This window comes from Dendrobates tinctorius, unplaced genomic scaffold (genome assembly GCF_039654945.1).
Source record: "Dendrobates tinctorius isolate UK_male_01 unplaced genomic scaffold, ASM3965494v1 ptg000058l, whole genome shotgun sequence".
In the NCBI taxonomy this organism is placed as follows: Eukaryota; Metazoa; Chordata; class Amphibia; order Anura; family Dendrobatidae; genus Dendrobates; species Dendrobates tinctorius.
In genome coordinates this window covers 1,039,258-1,061,037 of record NW_027361726.1, presented here as the reverse complement: position 1 = coordinate 1,061,037, position 21,780 = coordinate 1,039,258, and the positions used below count along the sequence as shown (strand labels likewise).

Here is a 21,780-nt window from a genome sequence, read left to right as displayed (position 1 = left end):
GAAGGGCCGAAGCCATCCCCTGCAGGAGAATACCCACGGAGGAGCCCTCCCTGACCAGAGGTTAGCAATGTTTATCTTGACAAAAGTGTTTACTAGAAACACCACTGTGTTGACCATACTAAACCCTCCTAGTCTCCTTGTGTGATATGTGACCTCTCGCTTGACTAGGTTCAGCCTATTTCCCCATAACATCTGGAAAAAGAGGCTGTAGACCCGTGTCCAGAGCGGCCAGAACTTTCGGGTCGGCGATGTTAAGTCTGCCCTCTCAATTTTGCTGGGGGTAGTCCCCCGGGCCAAATTTGATGCCTAGAATTTTTTCCGATGCCTGGGGCTCTGGAAGGGTGTCAGGGAGACCAAAACTAGGGTCTCCCCCTCCCAGCCAGAGACTCTCACACTTTTCCTGGTTAATTCTGGACCCAGAAGCCTCCGAGTTGTGACCAACCTCAGACATGACCCACTCCGCCTCCTCACCCGAGGACACGAAAAGAGAGACATCATAAGCATATGCTACCACCCTCAGAGTGACTTCTGGGGCCGCCTGGTCCATCCTGACTCCCGCCAACAGCCCGTGCTCAATCCTCCTTAAAAGAGAATCTATCGCGAACACGTATAACAGCGGGCTCAACGGACAGCCCTGGCGGACCCCAGACCCAACCTCAAAAGGGCGGCCAGACCAACCATTCACGAGCAGGAAGTCTCTGCCCCTGCATACAAGATATTTAGCCAATTCACAAACCCCCCAGGCAGACCATACCTCAGAATGATGGACCAGAGGTACTCATGATTCACCCGATCAAAAGCCTTCGCCTGGTCTAAAAACAGCAAATACCCCTTCCAGTGACCCGCCCTACTCCGCTCCACTGCCTCCCGGACACCGAGCACAGCACCAAAAGTGCTGCGGCCTGGAACAGAGCAATGCTGGGTCCCCGAAAGGAGTCGGGGTGCAAACTTCACCAGCCGATTGAACAGCACCTTTGACAGAACCTTCCGGTCCGTATTGAGAAGCGCTATGGGATGCCAATTCTCAATACGGGACGAGTCCTTACCCTTTGACAGGATAATCAGGGCCGACTGCCTCATTGACTGGGAAAGAGTGCCCGAGGAGAGACACTCATTAAACACCTCAGTCAAGAGGGGGACCAAGGAGTCCCTGAAGGTCTTATAAAACTCGGACCGGACCCACTGCAGGTCCCGGGCCGGGGTGGGTAGCGGGTTCCACACAGCAGGGCCGGGGGGTCCCAGGAAGGGGGACAAACACCAACCTCTCCTCCGATGTTTTCTTCTTTTTTTTCCATTTATTTTCCCCCCTCCTGGTTGCCTCGTCCCCGCAGTCCTCATCCCCAAACGTCAGGTGGGCATAATTTACTGGGGACTAGCTGACGGATCTGCTGCAAGACGAGGAAACCCCCACTGCTGCTGTTATCGCTGCTGCTATCATCCACATCAACCCCCATCATCCTCTGAAATACTATTATCTGATGGGAGTGGGACCTGCACTGGATCTATCCCACTGTGTGTGGCCTGGAGATCACTTACCAAGCCCCCAGGTGGGTACGGTGCCTCCTCCATCTCCACATGGTCCACCTCCTCCACCTGGGTCGGACGCCAAGACCCCTCTGGCTCCTTTGCAGCAGCCATGTTGCGGAATCGGTCCTCATTCGCCAATTTTTCCCAGAAAGGCCCGCTGTTGTCAAATATGACCGCTCTCCGGGCTTCAATGCCCTCAATGCAGATCCCCAGGCTGGATATCCTGGCTGTTAGGGCAGACTTCTCTGTGCGGGAGGCTCTGTCTGCAGCCTGCCTCGCCTCCTTCATCTCCTCCTGGAGCCTCCTCAGGGTCTTCCCAGCCTCCTCATACTCGCAGAGGTACTCATGGATGCGGATGCCATAGCTGGTAACCGGCTCCCGTGCAGCCCTAGTGCCCCAATCCTTCTGCACCGCCGCCGCTGCACCTCTGCGAGTACTCTGCTCACCTCCGGGAGGAGACACCGCAGTGGCCCTCGCTTCAACCTTAGCCTCAGTCTTAGGGGCTTTGCAGTTCTCCTGGGCTCCTCCATGTTTCAGGCCTTGCTGGATCTGGTGACCCTCTTTGCCGGTAGCAATGAGCTCCCACCCCTCGCCGGCTCAGACCGAGTGGTGGGAGACGGGGACTCAGCCCCACAGTTCATCCACTACACCCCTCTCTTTCCTGGGTCAGAGAGGGGGGGGGATTCCTTGATGTAAAAAAAACGGTGACTCTCCTGGAGCAAGCACACCTTCCTCCACAGACTACAGGCTCCTAGTGGTGGCTGTAGAAATCTGTATATACTGAGCTCCCCCTAGTGGGGACTGTATAAATCTGTATGTAGTGAGCTCCCCCTAGTGGGGACTGTATAAATCTTTATCTAGTGAGCTTCCCCTAATGATGACTGAATAAATCTGTACGTAGTGAGCTCCCCCTAGTGGTGACTGCATAAATCTGTATGTAGTGAGCTCCCTCTAGTGGTGGCTGTATAAATCTTTATTCGCTGAGCTCTCCCTAATGGGACTGTATAAATCTTTATCTAGTGAGCTCCCCCTAGTGATGACTGTTTAAATCTGTATGTAGCGATCTCCCCTTAGTGGTGACTGTATCAATCTGTATGTAGCAAGCTCCCCCTAGTGGGGACTGTATAAATCTGTATGTAGTGAGCTCCCCCTAGTGGGGACTATATAAATCTGTATGCAGTAAGCTCCCTCTAGTAGTGGCTGTATAAATGTGTATGCAGTGAGTTTCCCCTAGTGGTGACTGTATAAATCTACATGTTGTGAGCTTCCCCTAGTGTTAAATGTATACATCTGTATGTAGTGTGCTCCTCTTAGTGGCCGCTGTATAAATCTGTATGTAGGGAGCTCCCCCTAGTGGTGACTATCAATCTGTATGTAGTGATCTCCCTTTAGTGGTGGCTGTATAAATCTGTATGTAGTGAGCTCCCCCTAGTGGTGGCTGTATAAATTTGTATGCAGTGAGCTCCCCCTAGTCGTGACTTTATCAATCTGTATGTAGTGAGCTCCCCCTAGTGGTGACTGTATAAATCTATATGTAATGAGCTCCTCCTAGTGGCGACTGTATAAATCTGTATGTAGTGAGCTCCCCCTAGTGGAGACTGTATAAATCTGTATGTAGTGGACTTCCCCTAGTGGGGACTGTATAAATCTGTATGTAGTGAGCGTCCCCTAGTGGTGGCTGTATAAATCTGTATGTAGTGAGCTCCCTCTAGTGGTGACTGTATAAATCTGTATGTAGTGAGCTCCCTCTAGTGGTGACTATAAATCTGTATGTAGTGGACTCCCTATAGTGGTGGCTGTATAAATCTGTATGTAGTGAGTTCCCTTTAGTGGTCACTGTATAAATCTGTATGTAGTGAGTTCCCTTTAGTGGTCACTGTGTAAATCTGTATGTAGTGAGCGCCCCCTATTGGTAGCTGTATAAATCTGTATGTAGTGAGCTCCCTCTAGTGGTGACTGTGTAAATCTGTATGTAGTGAGCTCCCTATAGTGGTGGCTGTATAAATCTGTATGTAGTGAGTTCCCTTTATTGGTCACTGTATAAATCTGTATGTAGTGAGCTCCCTCTAGTGGTGGCTGTATAAATCTGTATGTAGTGAGCTCTCCCTAGTGGTAGTTACATGAATCTGAAAAGCAATAACTGCTTTGCCCTGTCTCTTTGGAAGGTATGCCACCTGAAGCAGCAGATACAGCTTTATCCTAGTGAGCGTCTGACATGGAATCTGCTGTACTATTGTATTACTGTACGACAAGTAATATCAGCTTTATATGAATGGGAATAGCTGCTAATGCCAAGGATGAATAATCAAGTATGTGTTCGCCTGAGGCCAGTCTCATACGTCCAGATATTTCCGGTACGTGAAGAAACGGTCCCGGAGATATCTGTGTCCGTGTGTCTGTGTGGGCCCGTGGCCCATCCGTGTGCTGTCCGTATGAATACGTAGCCCACACAAAGCTTTTGAGGTCCAAATGAGGGGTTAATGCATTAATTAACGGCTTGGAACGTACAAAGGTGTGATCCATTAGTGATTATTGCTTAAAACAGTTCTGAAAATGTTTTTTACAATGACATTTCATCTGAGGGGTGTGTGTTAGGACTCCTTTCACTTCACAAATATGTCTATTGACAATGAGGCGTTGTTGTGGCTGGCATGGCTTGTGTCATGTCGCTTTGGGATTCACCAACATATGTTTGATGATGAACCACGGCTGCAAAAGAGGCTATGGGTTCACCCTATACTCTTGCTACGTGGGGCATATGGTCATTTTCAAAAATTGTATAATGAACTTCGCAGATACCCGTTGAAGTTTGTTGCTTTTTGTCGTCTTTCCATTCCTGGATTGGACAACATGCTTCAGTTTTTGCGTCCTTCCCTTCTCAGACAAGACACCTGCATGCGACTAAGCATTTCTCCGGAGGAGCGTTTGCTAGTGACCTTGAGTTAAGTTTTTTGTGCAACACATTATATTGTGGCCAATACAGTAATGTGCAAACCACCGTTGTGGGTTAAGTGGTTATTTGTCTATTGAGTAATGTTCCATTTCACTCGGTTAGACAATGATCATAATTGTAACTGTCAGACATGTGTTTCTTAACCATTGGCCTTTAAATAAAGGCCCCAATACAATTTGTATATGTATTCTTACAAACAATTAAAGAGTAGGCCCCCCAAACCAGCTCTTAACATGCCCACTTTGTGAACTGTACATTATATGTGATACCTGTGTGCTTCATTCATGGGCAGGGCGGCCATCAGGGCATGACAGGCCTTACATGTGTATGGGGCCCGGTGATTAGGGGGGGCCCGACCATGCTGGCAGCCCGATCTGCGCTGGGGCCCCCCTACATTTTATACAGGCTTCTGCAGCCTTATTTTAAATTCAGACTCGGCGCCTGCCGGGCCCCTCGGGCAGGCCCCCCCCCCCCGCACCATGGTCCAGCCAGCGCCGAAATCCCCCCCTTCACAATGGTCCAGCCACAGCTCCGCCCTCACCTGACGTCACACACTGCTCTGCTCCTCCACTTCCTCATTCAGTGTGCCACGTGGGACTAGGAGAGGGAGGGAGCCTCACCGCTGGAGCACAGCCAGATAACAAGGTAAGAAGAATTTTTTTTTTTTTTTTTTTTGAGAGCGGCTATCCAGGGGGCCTGGGGCAGAATGCTGGACGCTGGGGGCAGAATGCTGGATGCTGGGGGCAGAATGCTGGAGGCAGAATGCTGGATGCTGGGGGCAGAATGCTGGGGGCAGAATGCTGGACGCTGGGGGCAGAATGCTGGGGGCAGAATGCTGGATGCTGGGGGCAGAATGCTGGGGGCAGAATGCTGGATGCTGGGGGCAGAATGCTGGGGGCAGAATGCTGGACGCTGGGGGCAGAATGCTGGGGCAGAATGCTGGACATGGGGCAGGAATGCTGGGGGCAGAATGGACATGGGGCAGAATGCTGGACGCTGGGGCAGAATGCTGGACGCTGGGGGCAGAATTCTGGGGGCAGAATGCTGGATGCTGGGGGCAGAATGCTGGGGGCAGAATGCTGGATGCTGGGGGCAGAATGCAGGACGCTGGGGGCAGAATGCAGGACGCTGGGGGCAGAATGCTGGACGCTGGGGGCAGAATGCTGGGGGCAGAATGCTGGACGCTGGGGGCAGAATGCTGGAGGCAGAATGCTGGACGCTGGGGGCAGAATGCTGGAGGCAGAATGCTGGACGCTGGGGGCAGAATGCGGGGGGCAGAATGCTGGACGCTGGGGGCAGAATGCTGGGGGCAGAATGCTGGACATGGGGCAGGAATGCTGGGGGCAGAATGGACATGGGGCAGAATGCTGGACGCTGGGGCAGAATGCTGGGGGCAGAATGCTGGATGCTGGGGGCAGAATGCTGGACGCTGGGGGCAGAATGCTGGGGGCAGAATGCTGGACGCTGGGGGCAGAATTCTGGGGGCAGAATGCTGGACGCTGGGGGCAGAATTCTGGGGGCAGAATGTTGGACGCTGGGGGCAGAATGCTGGGGGCAGAATGCTGGACGCTGGGGGCAGAATGCTGGACGCTAGGGGCAGAATGCTGGACGCTAGGGGCAGAATGCTGGGAGCAGAATGCTGGACGCTGGGGGCAGAATGCTGAACATGGGGCAGAATGCTGGGGGCAGAATGGACATGGGGCAGAATGCTGGACGCTGGGGCAGAATGCTGGACGCTGGGGCAGAATGCTGGACGCTGGGGCAGAATGCTGGACATGGGGCAGAATGCTGGACACTGGGGGCAGAATGGACATGGGGCAGAATGCTGGACACTGGGGGCAGAATGCTGGACATGGGGCATAATGCTGGACACTGGGGGCAGAATGGACATGGGGCAGAATGCTGGACGCTGGGGACAGAATGCTGGACGCTGGTGGCAGAATGCTGGATATGAGGGCAGACTGTGAGACGGGGCAGAATGCTGGACATGGGGCAGAAGAATGCTGGACGCTGGGGCAGAATTCTGGACATGGGGCAGAATGCTCGAAACTGGGGCAGAATGCTGGAGACTGAGGCAGAATGCTGGACGCTGGGGGCAGAATGGTGGACGCTGGGGGTAGAATGCAAGACACTGGGGCAGAATGCTGGACATGGGGGCAGAATGTGACAGTGAGACACAGGAGGGGGCAGAATGTGACAGTGAGACACAGGAGGGGGCAGAATGTGACAGTGAGACACAGGAGGGGGCAGAATGTGACAGTGAGACACAGGAGGGGGCAGAATGTGACAGTGAGACACAGGAGGGGGCAGAATGTGACAGTGAGACACAGGAGGGGGCAGAATGTGACAGTGAGACACAGGAGGGGGCAGAATGTGACAGTGAGACACAGGAGGGGGCAGAATGTGACAGTGAGACACAGGAGGGGGCAGAATGTGAGACACGGGGCATGATTGGAGATAGATGGAGCAGGGTCATGGGGCAGGATGGATACGATTTAGACAGATTGGTCAGGAGGGAGATCATATGGGGCAGAATGGATACTGATGAGGGTGGGATGGGAGAACATATGGCTGAAGCCAAAAATGAGACACACGGGAGTCAGGATGGGGGATATTATTACCATAGGGGCTAATTAAGGGATATTATTACTGCAGTGATGTATTTTATTTTCTTGAGGATACTGTTGTAAATGGGGGGGCGGTCCTGTTACTGTGTAGAGTGATACTATGTCGCCTTTTTTTCTTCATGTGGTGTAATGTAGAAGTTGGGAAAAAATAAGTAATGTGTTCTGCAAGCGGAGCTCTAGATAACTGTGTTATTTCCTGCAGAGACAAGTCCTGGCTGGAAGACGTGATGGCTATCTGTGCTGGATGAAAGATGAAAAACAAAGATGAAGGACTTCACCTAGAGACATCACTGGTGAGTTAGTGTGTTACCTGTACACTGACACTATGTACAGAGGTCCTGTGTATAATGTCACCGGTGATCACTGTGTTACCTGTACATTATATACAGAGCTCCTGTGTATAATGTCATTGATCACTATATTACCTGTACACAGACACTGCATACTAAGTACAGATCTTGTGTGTATAATGTCTCTTATGGTCATAGTATTATGTTTTTTTAATTAATGTCAGTATTGTAGTATTCAGTCTCCATGTGGTGGTAATATGTGGTCTGGGCGTGGTGCAGTGGTATTTGTCCCTTGTATATTCTATTATTTGGTCACTTTGTGGTGGTAATTTGCGGTCTGTTCATGGTGCGGTGGTATTTGTTCGTTGTATGTGATATTATTCGGTCACTATGGTAGTAATATGTGGTCTGGTCATGGTATGGCGGTATTTGTTCCTTGTATGTCTTATTATAGGTCACTATGTGGTGATAATATGTGGTCTGGACATGGTGTAGCGGTATTTGTTCCTTGTATGTGGTGGTAAGTTGTGGTCTGGACATGGTGCGGTGGTATTTGTTCCTTGTATGTGATATTATTGGTCATTTTAAAAAATTGAAAAATAAATAAAAATATACCTAAATTGTATTGCATATTTTAACAAATATTTAATAGGTTACAGTAGAGTAGGGCCTGGCCAAAAGTGTCTACCCTGTTATGGTGGCGACTTAAAACAATCTTTTGGCCAAAGCAAAAGCTGCTGGCTATATGTGTGACCTGGTGATGGGAACTGTTAATGTGTGATAGGTGAGAAGTGGAGTTTATCCAAGAGAGAGCGGTGGGACTGTGGACAGTTCGCGTGGTGGAGGCGGGGCTGGATGGAGCCTGGGCGGAGTCTAAAGGGGGCCCCGAAAATTTTGCCAGTATGGGGCCCCGAAATTCCTAGTGGCAGCCCTGTTCATGGGTGGGTTTTCTATTGGCCCTATACCTATATTTGCTGTTGTTCTGTGCTGTATGACCTTCACTGTGTAATAATTGCTTCGTTTGTCATCATATTCCACAGTTGATGGTGATGTTTACACATACAAACTATGGTTTTGTTAACAGATTCCTAGCTACTGGCCACTCGTATTTTTCACTTCATTTTGAGTTCCTCCTTGGCATATCAACCATATCCGGGATTGTGCGCTCAACCTGTGATATGATTTGGGACAAGCTGAAGAGCCGATTCATGCCTCAGCCAACCACACAAGACTGGTTGTGTATTGCCCAGGGTTTCATGCAAGCCACAGATTTCCCACATTGCATTGGTGCCCTGGATGGTAAACACATTCGTGTCAAGAAGACGCCAAACTCTGGGTCTCGTTATTTTAATTACAAAAAATTTTTTTCCATAGTGCTGCTGGCTGTAGCTGACATTGGGGCATATGGGAGTGCCTCTGATGCTTGCATCTTTAGAGCTTCAAGATTAGCTAGGCAACTTGCTGACACTAATTTAAATCTGCCCCAACCATGTGTGCTTCCTTGAGCGTCGGGCCCACCTGCACCATTTATCATTGTTGCTGATGAGGGTTTTGCACTCTCAAGGCATGTTCTTCGACCACGTTGAATTTTGGACAACTGGAGGCGAATTTTTAAAACTCGACTAATGAAAGCCCGTCGATTAGTTGAGTATGCTTTTGAAATCTTGACTTGAAGATGGCGTATATTTGAAACACAAATCCGGATGCATCCACAAAATGTAAAGGCAGTCATAAAGGCTGCCATAATTTTGCATAATTTCTGCCAACAACAAGAAGCATCCTTGGATGATGTTGATGATGGGAGAGTGGTTAATGTGGCATTACATTACTAGAGGAAGCCAACATACTTCCCGAGTTGCTCACTCTGTCCTTCAAGTCAGGAATCTTTTTGCTGATTATTTTTTGACATTTTTTGAGGGTAGTGTGCCATGGCAATTGGAGGAGACCAACTAATGCTAACCTTAACCCCTTTCTGACATCCGACGTACTATCCCGTCCATGGGACCCGGGCCCCTATGCCCATGGACGGGATAGTACGTCTCAGCGATAAGCGGCGCCCACGTGGTGAGCGCCGCTGATCGCGGCCGGGTGTCAGCTGATTATCACAGCTGACACCCGGCACAATGTGTCAGGGGCGGTCACGGACCGCCCCGACACGTTAACCCCTTGCACACCGCGATCAAACACGATCGCGGTGTACCGGGGGTTAAAGGGAAGCATCGGCAGGGAGGGGGCTCCCTCCGTGCTTCCCTGAGCCCCCCACGGCAGCGCAATGTGCAGCGCTGCTGCGGGGGGCTCCTTTCCTGCAGGCCCCCGAATCCAAGATGGCGACGGGGGCCTTCGGGGGCCTGCAGGAAGCTGGCTTCCTCAGTGCCTGCAAAGCGCAGGCAAGAGGACATCTTCTTCAATGCCTGTGACAGATTGCTGATCTGTCACAGTGATCTGTGATGTGACAGATCAGCGATCTGTCACAGGACAGTGATGTCCCACCTGGGACTATTTAATAAAGTTAAAAAAAAATAAAAAAAGTGTTAAAATAATTAAAAAAAAATCGCCAAATAAATTAGAAAAAAAAAAAAATATTCCCCCAAATAAATCCATTTTTTGAAAAATAAAAAAAAAAACAATAGAAGTACACATATTAGGTATCGCCGCGTCCGTAAGGACCCTCCCTATAAAACTGTCCCATTAGTTAACCCCTTTAGCGAACCCCTTAAAAAATAAAAATAAAAAACGAAGCAAAAAATAATGATTTATTATCATACCGCCAAACAAAAAGTGTAATAACGCGCGATCAAAAAGACGCATATAAATATCCATGGTACCGCTGAAAACGTCATCTTGTCCCGCAAAAAACGAGCCACCACACAGCATCATCAGCGAAAAAATAAAAAAGTTATAGCTCGCAGAATAAAGCGATGCAAAAATAATTATTTTTTATATAAAATAGTTTTCATTGCATAAAACTGACAAAACATAAAAAAACGACCTAAATGAGGTATCGCTGTAACCATACTGACCGAAAGAATAAAACCGCTTTATCAATTTTACCGCACGCGGAACGGTGTAAACGCACCCCCCCAAAAGAAATTCATGAAACGCTGGTTTTTGTTCATTCTGTGTCCCAAAAATCGGAATAAAAAGCGATCAAAAAATGTCACGTGCCCGAAAATGGTACCAATAAAAACGTCAACTCGTCCCGCAAAAAATAAGACCTCACATGACTCGGTGGGTCAAAATACGGAAAAATTATAGATCTCAATATGTGGTGATGCAAAAACTATTTTTACAATAAAAAGCGTCTTTTAGCGTGCGACAGCTGCCAAACATAAAAACCGCCATAAATAGTAAATCAAACCCCCCGTTATCACCCCCTTAGTTAGGGAAAAATAATAAAATTAAAAAAATGTATTTATTTCCATTTTTCCATTAGGGCTAGGGTTAGGGTTAGGGTAGGGTTAGGGTTAGGGTTAGGGCTAGGGTTAGGGCTGAGATTAGGGTTAGGGGTGTGTTGGGGTTCGGGTTGGAGTTAGAATTGGGGGTTTCCACTGTTTGGGCAAATCAGGGGCTCTCCAAATGCAACATTGCGTCTGATCTCAATTCCAGCCAATTCTGAGTTGAAAAAGTCAAATGGTGCTCTTTCCCTTCCAAGCTCTTCCATGTGCCCAAACAGTGTTTTACCCCCACATGTAGGGTATCAGCCTACTCAGGACAAATTGCAAAACAATTTTTGGGGTACAATTTCTCCTGTTACCCTTAGGAAAATAAAAATTGGGGGCAAAAATATCATTTTTGTGGAAAAAAATGATTTTTTTATTTTCACGTCCGAGCGTTATAAACTTCTGTGAAGCACTTGGGGGTTCAAAGTGCTCACCACACATCTAGATAAGTTCCGTCTAGTGTCCAAAATGGGGTCACTTGTGGGGAGTTTCAATAGTTTAGGTACATCAGGGGCTCTCCAAACGCACATGACACCCGCAGACCATTCCATCAAAGTCTGCATTCCAAAACGTCACTACTTCCCTTCCGAGCCCCGACGTGTGTCCATACAGTAGTTTTCTCCCACATATGGGGTGTCAGCGTACTCATGACAAATTGGACAACAACTTTTGGGGTCCAATTTCTCCTGTTACCCTTGGGAAAATGAAAAAATTGGGGACTAATTGATCATGTTTGTGGAAAAAATACGATTTTTTTATTTTCATGCCCGGGCATTATAAACTTCTGTGAAGCCCTTGGGGGTTCAAAGTGCTCACCACACATCTAGATAAGTTCCTTAGGGGGTCTTGTTTCCAAAATGGGGTAATTTGTGGGTGTTTCCACTGTTTAGGTACATTAGGGGCTCTCCAAAGGCAACATGACACCCGCAGACCATTCCATCAAAGTCTGCATTCAAAAACGTCACTACTTCCCTTCCGAGCCCTGACGTGTGTCCATACAGTAGTTTTCTCCCACATATGGGGTGTCAGCGTACTCAGGACAAATTGGACAACAACTTTTGGGGTTCAATTTCTCCTGTTACCCTTGGGAAAATAAAAAAATTGGGGACTAATTGATCATGTTTGTGGAAAAAATACAATTTTTTTATGTTCATGCCCGGGCATTATAAACTTCTGTGAAGCCCTTGGGGGTTCAAATTGCTCACCTCACATCTAGATAAGTTCCTTAGGGGGTCTAGTTATCAAAATGGGGTCATTTGTGGGGGGTTTCCACTGTTTTGGTACATCAGGGGTTTTCCAATCGCGACATGGTGTCCGATCTCAATTCCAGCCAAAAACGTCAAATGGCGCTGCTTCCCTTCCAAGCTCTGCCATGCTCCCAAATAGTGGTTTACCCCCACATGTGGGGTATCAGCGTACTCAGGACAAATTGCACAATAACTTTTAGGGTCCTGTTACCCTTGGAAAAATAAGAATTGAGGGTGAAAAGATCATTTTTGTGGAAAAAATATGATTTTTTAATTGTACGGCTGTATGTTATAAACTTCTGTGAAGCCCTTGGGGGTTCAAAGTTCTCACCACACATCTAGATAAGTTCCTTAGGGGGTCTAGTTTCCAAAATGGTGTCATTTGTGGGGGGTCTCCACTGTTTTGGTACATCAGGGGTTTTCCAATCGCGACATGGTGTCCGATCTCAATTCCAGCCAAAAACGTCAAATGGCGCTGCTTTCCTTCCGAGCTCTGCCATGCTCCCAAATAGTGGTTTACCCCCACATGTGGGGTATCAGCGTACTCAGGACAAATTGCACAATAACTTTTAGGGTCCTGTTACCCTTGGAAAAATAAGAATTGAGGGTGAAAAGATCATTTTTGTGGAAAAAATATGATTTTTTAATTGTACGGCTGTATGTTATAAACTTCTGTGAAGCCCTTGGGGGTTCAAAGTTCTCACCACACATCTAGATAAGTTTCTTAGGGGGTCTAGTTTCCAAAATGGTGTCATTTGTGGGGGGTTTCCACTGTTTTGGTACATCAGGGGTTTTCCAATCGCGACATGGTGTCTGATCTCAATTCCAGCCAAAAACGTCAAATGGCGCTGCTTCCCTTCCAAGCTCTGCCATGCGCCCAAATAGTGGTTTACCCCCACATGTGGGGTATCAGCGTACTCAGGACAAATTGCACAATAACTTTTAGGGTCCTGTTACCCTTGGGAAAATAAAAACTGGGGTGAAAAGATCATTTTTGTGGAAAAAATATGATTTTTTAATTGTACCGCTGTACGTTATAAACTTCTGTAAAGCCCTTGTGGGTTCAAAGTTCTCACCACATATCTAGATAAGTTCCTTGGGGGGTCTAGTTTCCAAAATGGGGTCACTTGTAGGGGGTTTCCACTGTTTAGGTACATCAGGGACTCTCCAAACGTGACATGGCGTCCGATCTGAATTCCAGCCAATTTTGCATTGAAAAAGTCGGCGCTCCCTCCATTCTGAGCTCTGCCATGCGCCGAAACGGTCGTTCCTCCCCACAAATCAGGTATCAGCGTACTCAGGACAAATTGCACAATAACTTTTGCAGTCCAATTTCTCCTGTTACCCTTGGTAAATTAAAAAAAATTGAACCTGAAGTATTTTTTTTGTGAAAAAAAGTTAGATGTTCATTTTTTTTTTAAATATTCAAAAAAATTCCTGTGATGCACCTAATGGGTTAATAAACTTCTTGAATGTGGTTTTGAGCACCTTAAGGGGTTCAGTTTTTAGAATGGTGTCACTTTTGGGTATTTTCTATCATATAGACCCCTCAAAGTGGCTTCAAATGTGATGTGGTCCTAAAAATAAAATGGTGTTGTAAAAATGAGAAATCGCTGGTCAACTTTTAACCCTTATAACTTCCTAACAAAAAAAAATTTGGGTTCCAAAATTGTGCTGATGTAAAGTAAACATGTGGGAAATGTTAGTTATCAAGTTTTTTGTGTGCCGTATCTCTGTGATTTAAGGGCATAAAAATTCAAAGTTGGAAAATTGCGAAATTTTCAAAATTTTTGCCAAATTTCCGTTTTTTTCACAAATAAACGCAAGTTATTTGAATGAAATTTTACCACTATCATGAAGTACAATATGTCACGAGAAAACAATGTCAGAATCACCGGGAACCATGGAAGCGTTCCAGAGTTATGACCTCATAAAGGTACAGTGGTCAGAATTGTAAAAATTGGCCCGGTCATGAACGTGCAAACCACCCTTGGGGGTGAAGGGGTTAAATATGTATTCTGTACCAAAGTGGAATGTGTTCATTATCATACACTTTTTTGGCCTTTTCTTACAATTTTGTTAGGGACTCGCAAGGCAATGAGGGCCCTTGACGTGGGTTGCGAGCTTACATTTGATGTGGGTAACTGATACATGGCTGTCACAAAGCCTTATTGTTCCCCATACCAAAGAATTAATACCTCATTATAATGTGTTTACTGTGTGAGTGATAAATATGCTATGTATTCAAGTATGTATTTGTTCTGATATTTATAGAGTATCAACAAATACGTAAGACCCTCACTCATTGTCTGTGTTCATGAAGGAGAGTGGGTCCCATGCAATCATCTTGTTCATACCGACTGACCTTGAAGTGAACAAATTCTCGAGCCTTTTACCACGGTCAAAAGTTCTACGCAGTTGAGGCTGTGAGGGGGCACAGCTTCAGTGACCTCACAGCTAGTCAATTAAGCTGCGTTTGCCACCACCATCTCATGCCTTTCCCATTACTTTGCAGCCGGGATGGATTAATATTAGCACCATCCTGGTTCTAAAGTGTTTATGGGCCAGATATGGATTACCTTGTGGGACATAACGGTGGACATTTATGGTATTTTTTTTTGTTTTTGTAAGGTTTTTTTTTGTCAGATCAAAGACATATTTTTTCAACTACATATTTTGGTCAAAATAAACAAGAAAGATTATCACTTAACAAATGTGTTTTATTTATAGTACAACACATGTAGTCATATGAGGGTGTAGCAAAACAACAATTTCAAACAAAAAAATGAAGGTACCCTACTTATTTAGGTTCTTCATAAATCATTAAAGTCACCATGACTTGAGAACGATTCGTCCGTGGTATTTTCTGCGGTTCCACGTTCGGGGCTGGAGGACTGTGTGGCTATTTGTCCTGTAGATATTGTGGCCTGTCGTGTGGTAGTTTGAGGAGGATGATTTTGCAAAATTGCTGGTGTACCAGATGTACATGGGGGATAAGGTTGTGTTTGTAAAGACTCAGCCAAAAATGTTTGGAAAACACTCTGTCTGAGGTAAAGTAGGTTGTGAGTCAGCAATCAGGCTAAGATATGATTGCGAACTCCTATAGTTATGACCTCTTGGCATATGGCTGTGCTGACCAAATTGGCTCACCAAAGGTGTCTGGTACCTTGAGGGCAGATTGTAGGGCTGTTGCCTAGCAAAATTACCAACACTACTATCCCCCACAGACATGCTGGAGGAGATTGTTTCAGAATGGTGGCTGTAGGAGGTGCTGGGATCAGACATTTGCCAATATGGCTGGCACCTGGCACAGGCATGAGGCACAGAGGCTGGATCAGACATTGGCCCATATTGCTGGCTACTGGCATGGGCATGAGGCACTGAGGCTGGATCAGACATTGGCCTATATTGCTGGCTGCTGACATGAGCATGAGGCTGGATCAGACATTGGCACATAATCATGGATGGAGTAACGGGCAGGAGGCAACCAAACAGGAACATAAATTTAGGATAAGGATGTCTGGAGGCAGGAGGTGGAGGCATGGACGAGGGTGCAAGCATGTCGTGTGCTTGTTGTATTGTGGCACCAGGGTCAGCCCCTGAAGATAGCGTACCTACATTTTGGGCATGTGTTACGTTTGTAGCAGATAGCATCTGTATTTGATGCTGGGCAGTTCGCGATTGTTCAATGGGCCCAAGCACCTGATTTGGTTCCTGCTCTACTTGGCTTGCAGAAATGAGGGTCAATATTGCAGCCCATATCCGTTCCTACCATTCATCAGGAACTTTGGCTAGGTAAGGAGAGAGGAACCTACAAAAATGATCTGCCAAATTTTTTGGTGTCATGGAATTTAGTATGGCTAAAACTCTAGCATCAATGAGCTCGGGCAAGATACGTGGCTCTTCATGTCGCCTGGTTTGTCTGTCTCGGAGAGTGTGTATAAGATATCGAGGTAGATTGGATGTTGATGGCTGTGGTGGTGGGGCTGCTGCTTGGGATGTTATTGGGGCAGTTATTTGTGTGCTTCCATGACCAGCATCAGTGGAGGCTTCAGTAGCATCAGACACCTGTTCATCAAGCTGTGTTGCTGGAGTTGGGTCCGCTGGGGCTTCGGTCTCTGATGCAGAAGTACATGGCACTGAACTTGCTGTTGGTGGCGATTCATCAGAGTCTTCAAGGTTGTCATCAGTCCTAGGATAAAGAACATTGTGACATAAACTGTTAATTTTGTTAAAAATAATTCAAAAATAAACTAGCTAAAAGTGACTAGCTTGTGATAACATATGAAGCTAGGTCTGGAACATGTGGGTTTTTGTGACTTTCATATATTCATGTGTGTATGATGTCAAACACAAATGTTCTTCTGAAAGATAACTATTGATCACAGATTTACATGAAGGTTTAAAAATGTTTGAATTATGGAAATCTGGAAAAATACAGTGTTAGGTTAATATGCTAGAAAAATCATGAGTCACACTTACGGATTTAGCTCCAGGATTGGCCGGAGAAAGGCTAAGTTTCTGTAGAAGACATATTGACACTTTTTGGAAGAACCGGAGGTGGAGGGGATTAAATTCCCGCTGAAACTGGTCCCTTGCTGAATGCCATCGCCGTTTAACCAAATCAACTGTTAGGAAAGTGTAAAAACAACAAGTCACATTTCTGCAAAAACCAAAAGGTTAATTAAACAACAACACAATAGGTTCAGCTATGTTAGATTTCAAAAGTTCTTTGGTTATGAACATCATGCCTGGTCAAAACAAACATATGCTAAAAATAGTTTGGTCATTACCATTGAGACTAAGAAGTGTGTGACCACTTTGAGCCATGGTGTGATGCAAACCATTAATGATTGTCCACCATGAGCAGTGTTCTAAACCGTTTGGACAAACATAGCCTGCAGGACTTTGGCTGTGTCTAACAACACAAACATTACCACAATTAACAATGACCGTTAGCCATATGTAAGGGCTGGCCTTGTGTGAAGAATTGTGTCTGATGTTATTAATGAAGTCTAAACATTGCATTTACCACTGTCACACTCAAACTGTGGTGTGGCCAGCAAAAAATGTTAGAAGCAAACACTCCAAGGGGCTACTATGTTTGAATATTTTGGGTATGTTGGACTACGCATAGCAGGCAGCACATGATGATCCTTACATGTTTAAAATTTGAAGATTACAAAATTTTGTTTTTAACAATGTCTGAGACACTTTAGTTGCAAACCTTTTGGCATATATTACATCAGTCTATTAACACGTAAAAATATTCTAACAGTTAGGCTAAGAACAACTAATGTGAGCCATGTGGAGAGATATGCTTGAATACAGTACACAGTGTAAAATATGAGCTAACACATTTGGTACGCCAGGGAAGTGTGGGGAAACAATAGAGTTTGTGCACATGGCAGACAAGTAGCCCTTGAGTTACCTAGGTATTATTTTATTGGTGCACAATTAACTCACAAAACCAAGCTTTTGAAGAAATAAAGCTATAAACCAGCACTAAACTGCTGCCAGACACACACTGCATTTTTGGCCCATTTCTAACAAGCATGGTACATGAGTAATTCTGATATTAAACACAGGGAACATACTGTCAACTATTAAGAATATTGTAAAGTCTATATGATAAGGTGCTTGGAAATACAAATGTTAATAACACATCAGCCTCATGATTCTGATGGTAAGACATGTAACATGACATATATAAAGCACTATGTGAACTATGAGCATATGTTAAGATTAATTACGGTACATGTACAAATTAAAAAGGATCATCTATAGGGTAATTTACCAAACTTTGCCTGCTTTGCTGGAGAATATGTCGACCAACCAGGTCTGGGGTAGAGCTGCTCAGCAACAGCAAACCAATCACATTTAATCGCCAGCCTGTCATGGTATCCTTCGGATCTAGTGTCCCAAAGTTCGGGATGTTGCTCCACCAAACTGATTAGGCGTTCTGTGTCCACACGTGGGGCCACACTGACATGTCTCCGTGTTTTTCACTTGGACACACGGTCCGTGAAAACACGCTGACATGTGCAGGGACACATTCATTTTAATGTGTCTACGTGTATCAGTGTCTCCGGTACGTGAGAAAACTGTCACCACACGTACTGGAGCCACTGACGTGTGAAACCGGCCTAAGAGGGATCACAAGTGGTAACGAGGGCATGAGGATGTTAGCACATATTCGTTCTCATTTCTTCTGCTGCTCGCTCTTCCTTTCAGCTCTGTCAATACCATTTCCTTCCTTCTCTGCCTTTTGTAGCTTCCCATATGTATGTATATACACTGACGAGCAAAAGGGAACAATGTTTTGAAACCTTGACTTTCAGTCTCCATATCTCACCATCCACTACCGCTTCTAATGTGAGTCCACCATCATTTTATAGACATCATCTTTTCTATCTCGGCCATAAAAGTGACTTGTAGCTATTTAGCGTGCGATTAGTTATGCAGATTCTCATCATGTCGCTGCATTATTACTGTTTTGCTCCTGGTGGTGGTATAATCTTTTTCTTCTTGAATCCTACAAATCACAACCTGTTCTCACATTCCCCAATAGCTCAGTGTGTTATTAGGATGGCCTCTCGGCCATGTAAATTGCCAAACTGCATCATGTGAGCGCCATGACAGTTGTAGGAATATTAAATAAAGTCCGTCTATCCATTCAAAAGCCAAGAGGTGGTTGTCCACAAAAAATATCGGAGTCACCAAGTCGGCTCATTCCAAGGTCTATCAGTTCTGGGGTGACAAACCCGGCAGTGGAGGTGGCTCGTAATAGTGAGATCATAGACATCCATACAAGCACCATGCAATGAACATTACACAAGTCTGGAATGGTGAAAAAAAGGTAAAGAAGCTTTGACTTCAATATTTGTCATTAGAAGTGTCGGCTTGAAGAACAACGACCCGACGCTTACGGTGAGATTGGAGAAGAAATGGTTCAATGACAATGAAGTAGAGGTGCTGGATTGTCCCCACAGTCCCCAGACCTCAACCCAATCCAACAATTGTAGAGAGGGGTGAAGAACAAGCTGTATACAGACCCCAGTGAGGAGACCAGTGTGCACTAACATGGGGAATGTGTAGACGAGACCGTGGATCAGATATCGATCTAGGCAAAAGTGGATTTACAAAGTACTAACAAAATAATAAAAAATGAAATTTAGATTTTTAGGAGCAAAACAATAACAATGTTCCGACGTAACAAGAATCTGCATAACTAATCATATGCTAAATAGTTGCAAGTCACATTTATGTATGAGATATCCAAGATGATTGTCTATAAGATGATGGCAGTCTCACATTAGAAGGAGCAGTGGATGGTGAGATATGGAGCGTAAAAGTCAGAAGTCAGAACATCGTTACCCTTCTGCTTGTCACTCTATATCTCCACATTTGTATGTTTCTTTTCTCCCTCACTTCACATTTCCAGTTCTGCTGAATTAGTAGACTTTTTTGTAATAATAATTAGTGCCAGAAAATCCCTAATGTATGGTAATTTACTAAGTCATAGTTGTGGGGTCACAAGGGAAGGGATTGATTGCTGCCACTACCGAACCTCCACGGACATGTGTAGTCATTAGTACGTAGTAGATAACTATTCATATCGCTGCAGCATTTATGGTTAGTGGCGAAACCTGAAGATGCTTGACTCTGATGTGAAGTCTGTGACAGGGACCCTCACCTACCATAAGATTCTTAAAGGCTTTCTGGGTCTTATAAAAAATAGGTCATGCATATCAGATTTCTGGCACCATCACTGATTGTCTGTTATCACCTCCTGCTGTGTCCAGATATGTCCGGGGCACAGAGCCAAAACAGCTCAGCTCCATGTACCATATAGTGGCCATTCTCAGTACTGCAGCTCAGGTCCATACACTGTGTAGTGGCCATTCTCAGTACTGCAACATCGGCCCCAATTACAGTGACAAGAATCAGAGCTGCAGCTCCGAGAATGGCCACTACATGGTCTATAGAGCTGAGCTGCTCTACTGATAACAGCCACTGCATGGTGTACGGAGCTAAGATGCAGTACTGATAACAGCCACTACATGGTGTACGGAGTGGAGCTGCAGTGCTGAGAATGGCCACTACATGGTGTTCGGAGCTGAGCTGCAGTACTGAGAACGGCCACTACATGGTGTATAGAAATGAGCTGCAGTACTGATAATGGCCACTACATGGTGTATAGAGCTGAGCTGCAGTACTGAGAAACTGAGAATGGCCACTACATGGTGTACAGAGCTGAGTTGAAACACTGAAAATGGCCACTACAAGGTGTACGGGGCTGAGCTACAGCACTGACAATGGCCACTACATTGTGTATGGAGCAGGGCTGCAGAACTGAGAATGGCCACTACACAGAGCACGAAGCAGAGCTGCAGTACTGAGAAGGCTTGTACACGGTGCACAGAGCTGACCTGCAGTACTAAGAATGGCCACTACACGGTGTATGAGCTGAGCTGCAGTACAGAGAACGGCCACTACACGGTGCACGAAGCTGAGCTGCTGTACTGAGAATGGTCACTACACGGTGTATGGAGCTGAGCTGCAGTACTGAGAACCGCCACTGCACAGGGTGGTAGTCTTGGCAGTGAGCTGTAGTGTTCCCACATCCTGACGCCTCACAAATGAAACATAATGTCCCTTCTGCTGCATGTGCAATATGCGCAGCAGAATACTCACATTAATTGCCGGAGTCCCCTTTTCTGTCATTCCAGTTCCATGAGTCTCCCAAATAACTCCAGATAACATGTTCATTCTCAACAGTACAACTTAACTAATTAATAGGGTTTGCATTACAGATGCAGCACAGTGTGTACATAGCGACATTCCTAGGGCCTTCCCTGCCTTCCTGGCAGTCACTGTTCTTCCTGGAAAATCCCTGTCCCGACCTAGCAATCACTGCTTTTCTGGACAATCCCTTTCCCGACCTGGCAATCACTGCTCTTCTGGACAATCCCTGTCCCAACCTGGCAATCACTGCTCTTCTGGACAATCCCTGTCCTGACCATGCCTTTAGGCCCACCAGTTTCCTCCCATTCCCCTTGTCCAGCTTCAAAAGGAACAGGTAAAAGGATTGCCGTCTCAGCTTCGCCTAGTCCCGGCCGTAGGCCCCGGATCCACTTCGGAATGGTTACCGTTTAAGCTGTTGACCGCCTGCAACTCACCCAGGCTGAGGCCCCTTCTTGATGAAGCAATCTTATCCCCACAGCTCTTAGACTGTTCTTGTTCACTGCTGTATCTCAACTGCCCTCTAACCAGGAAGTCCTATCACTATACCCTACTGCTCTACTCTACACCCCTCTGTAACTCCTCTCAGTCTGGAAAACCCCTTTGCTAACTATGCTAATCCTAAAACTCTCATTCCCCATCTCTAGTATGCCCCCATTATTATAAACCCACTACCGTACATAATGCATATCAAGTACATGGTAAATGAACACATTGACATTTGCAAACGTTATGGAACCGCACGTAATACATGTGAACAATATCCAAAGAGGGGGAGGCATATGACAGCCTCTATCACCTCCGTACACTGCTCACTTCTAAAATATGGTCGTCCCCGACCATGGCGGCACCTGTAAACTTATAACAATTAGCATTTTTAAAACATTGATACAGTCAATAGGCTCTGTCCAATGCTTCTTGTGGGTCACCCGTGACCTCGGTTCTACTTGG

General features: G+C 46.0%; 1 pseudogene; it reads left to right on the top strand.

The window, feature by feature from the left end:
• Window positions 1–4,156: 4,156 nt before the first annotated feature.
• On the top strand, window positions 4,157–9,229 carry LOC141092204 (uncharacterized; annotated as a pseudogene).
• Window positions 9,230–21,780: the final 12,551 nt, after the last annotated feature.